Genomic DNA, 6,748 nt, shown 5'->3' with positions numbered 1-6,748 from the left:
CGCATCAGTTGGTATTAGAGCTAGGCTCCGAAACAAGGTCATATCATTCTGTTATTTTTGTTTTTTTTAGTGTCCCTTAATTTTTTCAGTGTTTGCATCCATCTTCTTGTTCTTCGTGTCTGTGTCATCTAAGCAAAAAAAAAAAAAAAGTTTATATTTCATCTTGTTACTGTCTCTAATCATATCAGTTTGTTAAAAAGAAAAAAATGAGAAAGAAATAGAGAAAAGAGTGATTAGTTGAAATTTGAAGGATCATTCAATTTTTGCCGCAGAAACACAAATCTTGGTGAACCATAAGCAAACCACCTCGGAATCAATTTAAACTTCATATTCAGTCTATTAGGGGTGGGATCGCATGATATATCAAAGTTGGGCTTATTCTGATATTATTTGCTTGAGGTTTTAATTCGAGTTTCAATTCTGCCGCCAAACACTACTCTTAGTGAACCCTAGGTAAAACGCCTTGGGATCTATTGAAACTTCATATTCTGAGTATTGGGTATGCGATTGCACCACATATTAAATTTGAGATTATTTTGATATCGGTTTCTGGAGGTTTTAATTGGAGGTTCAATTTTGCCGCAAACTGATCATACAGGGGTTTGGGTACCTAGACATAAGAGAACGACCTATAAATTGAGTATTAGTGTTTTCATAGTCTTATATTATCAAATATTGAATTTGAGGTCATTTCGAGATCGTTTGGTCTGGGTTTCAATTCTGTTACGTAAAAATTGCATAATAGGATAGATTTGCGTCAAGTTTGAGAACATGATCTATACTGTTTAGGTTTGTCTTAATCTTTTTATTTCTATTATATTTAGGTTATCTAGGAGTCAAGTAATTGTTTTCGCTAATATTCGCTTTTGTTTTATTTCGTGTCTTCGTTTTGTCCACAATTCGCACGAATTTGCATTGCTACTCGCAAAATCGTAATTGTAGTTTCGTTTTGATTTGTTTTCAGTATATTGTTTTGCTTCTTGAGTCTGAAAATTATAATTAGAGTGCGTCGCGAAAGCTACTGACTTTGATTTGTTGATTTCAGTTCCTAAAGAACCAAAAGAAAGCAAGATGTGAGGTAAAAGGCATAGAGAGCTTAATAGAGTGAAAAGCCTTGATTTTATTTTGTGTGATACATGAGAGGTGTGAGGATATATTTGTGCTACTGACCAAATTTTGCAGATTCAAAGAATGTCTGAAAACAACGAATCAGCGACACAAAACTTTGATGTAGCTTTCCAATTGCGATCCATAGGCCAGCAACTTGAGCTGTTGTCTAGGACATACAAGGATCTGAAAGATGAAGTGAATTCGATAAAGTAACAGAATAGTGGGGCTAATCGCTGGGGAAATACGGTCCGTATGGCAGCACGGAATGTCAGATCTGATTTTGAAGAGTTTGTTGATGAAAACGTAGATGGGGGTGAAGATGACTATGATTTTGCATCAGCTGGCTAAGGAATCAGGTCTGGACGGAACAGGGCTAGGAGGAATGTGAATTTCCGTGGCATGAGCACTTATGAAGATATGGATGGGGACTTGGACACCATTAAACTGGAAATTCCTAGCTTTCAAGGTAAAAATGATCCGGAGGCTTATTTGGAGTGGGAGAAAAGGGTGGATTGGATTTTTGATTGCCATAGCTATTCTGAACAAAAAAAGGTGAAATTGGTGATAATTGAGTTTACGAAGTATGCATTGATTTGGTGGGATCAGATTGTGATCAGTAGGAGGAGGAATGGCGAGCGACCCGTTCAGACTTGGGGGGAGATGAAAGTCTTAATGAGGAGACGATTTGTGCCAAACCACTATTATAGAGACTTATATCTGAAGCTCCAAGGTCTGAATCAAGGTTATAAGACAATAGATGAATAACACAAAGAGATGGAGATAGCAATGATTCGGGCTAATGTTGTTGAGGATAGAGAAGCCACCATGGCTAGATTTCTTAATGGGTTGAATCGGGACATTGCTAATGTGGTTGAGCTACAGCACTATGTGGAGCTAGAGGACATGGTTCACATGGCGACGAAGGTGGAGAGACAACTTAGGAGGGGGCATGCTCGGCCAGCGTTTAATTCGGGTTCGTCATCATCTTGGAAGCCGAATCTAAAGAGAGAGGGCACTGTCCGCCTAAGATCCTTTGGTCCTTCTAGAACTGAACCACCAAAGGCTAAAGTTGATGTCCCTACTGATGCCAAAGGTAAATTTGAAACTCAACCTAAACGTACTCGTGATGTCAGGGACATGGACATTATGCTTCAGAGTGTCCAAACAAGAGAATCATGATTATTAGAGATAATGGTGATGTGGAATCTGAAAGTGACAGTTCTGATTGTGAAGGCATGCCACCATTGGAGGATAGTGATGGGGATGAGTTAGCATTACCGGTTGAGGAGTCCTTGGTTATAAGGCGAACACTTCAGGTTTAGGTCAAAAAAGATGATACTAATGAGCAAAGGGAGAACATCTTCCATACGCGTTGTTACGTACAAAGAAAGGTGTGTGGTTTAATTATAGATAGTGGAAGCTGTGTTAATATTTGCAGTGCCACCCTTGTTAGTAAACTGAATTTATGTACTGCTAAGCATGCTAAACCATATAGATTGCAATGGCTGAATGATAGTGGTGAAGTGAAAGTGACTAAACAGGTTGTGGTTCCATTTTCGATTGGGAAATATGTTGATGAAGTTCTGTGCGACGTGGTACCAATGCAAGCAAGTCACATCTTGTTGGGGAGACCATGGCAATATGATAGGAAGGCAATTCATGATGGGGTTCAAAATAGGTATACCATTGTAAAAGATGGTAAAACCATCACTCTTGTACCTCTTACACCCAAACAGGTGTATGATGATTAAATAAAGCTAAAAAGTGAGCATGAGGCGATGGGAAGAGAAAATCAAGGTGAGGAACAAGGGGAGAGAAGACCATTAGATTCGGCTAGAACCCAAACCACTACAACCCATTCGGCCACCCATCCAAACACAAGCAAATATTCGGCCAACACTCCAGACAAATCAAACCATTCGACCACAACTCAAAAACACCCAAATCTGGCCGAGAGTGGAGGTAAGACAAGAGGAGTGAAGAAAGTCAGCAAGTGTGATGAAAATTGTGTGGAAAAACTAAAGAAACAACCCAATTTTTATGCTAGAGAGGGTGAGGTCAGATCTGCATTTTTCACTAACAAGCCAATGATCTTACTTGTGTACAAAGAGGCTTACTTTAATACTAATGATCTTGATCATATTGTGTCTAGTGTTGCTATTTCTTTGTTGCAGGGATTTGATGATGTGTTCCCCGACGATACTTCTAGCGGATTACCACCATTGAGGGGGATAGAGCATCAGATTGATTTCGTACCCGGAGCTTCAATTCCTAACCGACCACCTTATAGAAGCAATCCCGAGGAGACGAAGGAGCTTCAAAGGCAAGTTGATGAGCTGATGGAAAAGGGCTACATTCGTGAGAGTATGAGCCTGTGTGCTGTACCCGTGCTACTTGTGCCAAAGAAGGATGGAACATGGAGGATGTGTGTTGATTGTCGAGCCATCAACAATATAACGGTAAAATATAGACATCCCATTCCTAGGCTTAATGACATGTTAGATGAGTTACATGGATCCTGTATTTTCTCTAAAATTAACTTGAAAAGTGGGTACCATCAAATTAGGATGAAAGAAGGTGATGAGTGGAAAACAACATTTAAGACTAAACATGGTTTGTATGAATGGTTAGTAATGCCGTTTGGACTTACAAATGCACCTAGTACATTTATGCGCTTAATGAATCATGTTTTGCATGCATTTATAGGTAAGTTTGTGGTTGTGTATTTTGATGACATTTTGATATATAGCAAGAACTTAACTGAGCATCTTGATCATTTGCGTAATGTACTTAGTGTGTTGCGTAGTGAGAAATTGTATGCTAATTTTACAAAGTGTGCCTTTTGCATGGATAAATTGTGTTTCTTGGCTATGTTGTAACTGCACAAGGTATCGAGATGGATGAGGAGAAAGTTAAGGCCATCTAGGATTGCCTACACCCAAATCGGTAAGTGAGGTAAGGAGTTTTCATGGGTTAGCTAGTTTTTACAGGCGTTTTGTGAAAGATTTCAGTACAATAGCTGCCCCTTTAAATGAAGTTGTTAAAAAATCAGTTGGGTTTAAATGGGGGGAGGAACAAGAATTGGCATTTGTTCTTTTGAAAGAGAAATTATGTTCTGCACCTGTTTTGGGTTTACCTGACTTTACGAAAGCATTTGAAATAGAATGTGATGCATCTAGAATAGGAATAGGTGCTGTTTTGATGCAGGATCGGAGACCTATTGCGTATTTCAGTGAGAAGTTAAGTGGAGCAACCTTGAACTATCCAACTTACGATAAAGAACTCTATGCATTGGTAAGAGCACTTGAGACATGGCAGCATTACTTATGGCCAAAAGAGTTCGTAATCCATTCGGATCATGAGTCCTTGAAACATCTGAAAGGACAAGGTAAGTTGAATAGGAGGCATGCAAAATAGGTTGAATTCATTGAAACTTTCCCTTACATAATCAAGTATAAGCAAGGGAAAGAGAACATCGCAGCTGATGCACTCTCGCGCAGGTATGTTCTTTTACACACCATGAATACTAGATTGTTAGGTTTTGAATATGTGAAGGAATTGTATGATAATGACTCTGACTTTGCTGAGATTTATAATGCATGTGGACATTCGGCTTTCGGTAAGTTTTATTTGATGGATGGTTATTTGTTCAAAGAGAATAGATTATGTGTTCCTGCGAGTTCTTTGCGTGAATTGCGATTGTGTGTTCCTGCGAGTTCTTTGCGTGAATTGCTTGTTCGTGAAGCACATGGAGGTGGTTTAATGGGTCACTTTAGGGTTGCGAAAACCTTGGATGTATTGCATGAGCATTTCTATTGGCCAAAGATGAAAAGAGATGTGCAACGAATTTGTGAACAATGCATTGCTTGTAGAAAGGCAAAATCTAGAGTACAACCGCATGGACTATATACACCACTACCTGTGCCTACTGAACCTTGGGTAGATATCTCTATGGACTTTGTTTTAGGTTTACCTAGGTCAAAGAAAGGTAGAGACTCTATCTTTGTTGTGGTTGATAGGTTTTCTAAAATGACGCATTTCATTGCATGCCATAAAACAGATGATGCATCTCATATTGCAGACTTGTTCTTTAGAGAGATTGTACGTTTGCATGGCATTCCTAAGAGTATAGTGTCAGATCGTGATGTTAAGTTCCTTAGTTACTTTTAGAAGACCTTGTGGGGAAAGTTGGGAACTAAACTCTTATTTTCGATAACATGTCATCCTCAAACAGATGGACAAACTGAGGTAGTGAATAGAATATTATCCCAACTTTTACGTGCTGTAATTCAAAAGAATTTGAAAAGTTGGGAAGAATGTTTGCCTTTTGTTGAGTTGCTTATAATAGAACTGTGCATTCAACTACTACTTTTTCTCCTTTTGAAATTGTTTATGGTTTTAATCCACTAACTCCTATGGACTTAATTCCTTTACCTTTTGAAGAAAGGATAAGTTTAGATGGTGAAAAGAAGGCAAAGATGGTGAGAGAACTCCATGAGGGAGTTCGACTACAAATAGAGAAAAAGAACAGACTTTACGCTTCTAAAGCAAATAAGGGACGTAAACTGGTTGTTTTCCAACCCGGTGATTGGGTATGGGTGCACATGCGTAAGGAACGTTTTCCTAACCAAAGGAAATCAAAATTACAGCCTCGTGGTGATGGTCCTTTTCAGGTTTTAGAGAGAATCAATGACAACGCATACAAAAATGACCTTCCAGGTGAGTATAATGTTAGTGCTACCTTTGATGTTGCTGATCTTGCTTTGTTTGACACAGATTTTGATTCGAGGTCGAATCCTTTCGAGGAGAGAGGGGATGATGCGGACCAACCCATAAACACCAGCAGGACCCATTACATGTTCCAAATGGACCAATGACTCAGTCCAAGACAAAGACATTGAAAAACACATTGAATGCATTGGTTTTGAAGGTTTCCACCAAGTCAGAATTGGAAGGTCCATTGGAGTATCAAGAGGAGATCCTAGTACATCTTATCCATGTGCAAGAGGGGTCCAATACAACCTTATTTGGGTCATGAGATAAGGGCTTTATTTTATTTTGTTAGCTACAGCCTAAGGCTTGTTTGGGCTTAATTCATACTTTGTTTTAAGCTAGGATCCAAGGCTTGTTTGGATTAAGTTATGGGCTTTTTATTTTAGGGTTTTGGACCAGTTTTGAGTAGACCTCATATAAGTCCACATAAAGGGTCCATTAGGGTTAACTTTTCAAGAACTATTTAAACTCATGTAGGCCAAAATTTCGGCAGCTTTGATGATTATTATTCTGAATTTTTCAGTTTTAACGTGTGAGAGTGATTCTTGCATTCTTCAGTTCTTGAACGAACTGAATCTAACTTATCGAAGATTAACTGGTTTCGTGGCGTCATTCTACTCATTCCAATAGTGTTGGTGCCTTGGGGCAGGTTTCCATTGTGTCGCACTCATATCAGACCTATTTCAGCTTTCCGGGGTCAGATCTCAATCTTGATTGTGGGTTGCGTGACCACGAGGTTCGCATCATGTTTGTTCTGCGTATATAGTGGGTTAGGTTTTCCAGTAAGGCCTGGAAGAGATTGGCCCAAGTCATGACATTATGCGGTCCTGGAACTTGCTATATGTGCCTGCTTAAGTATAACTAG

This window comes from Populus alba, chromosome 18, assembly GCF_005239225.2.
Source record: "Populus alba chromosome 18, ASM523922v2, whole genome shotgun sequence".
Classification (NCBI taxonomy): Eukaryota; Viridiplantae; Streptophyta; class Magnoliopsida; order Malpighiales; family Salicaceae; genus Populus; species Populus alba.
Note: the sequence above shows the minus strand (reverse complement) of the source record.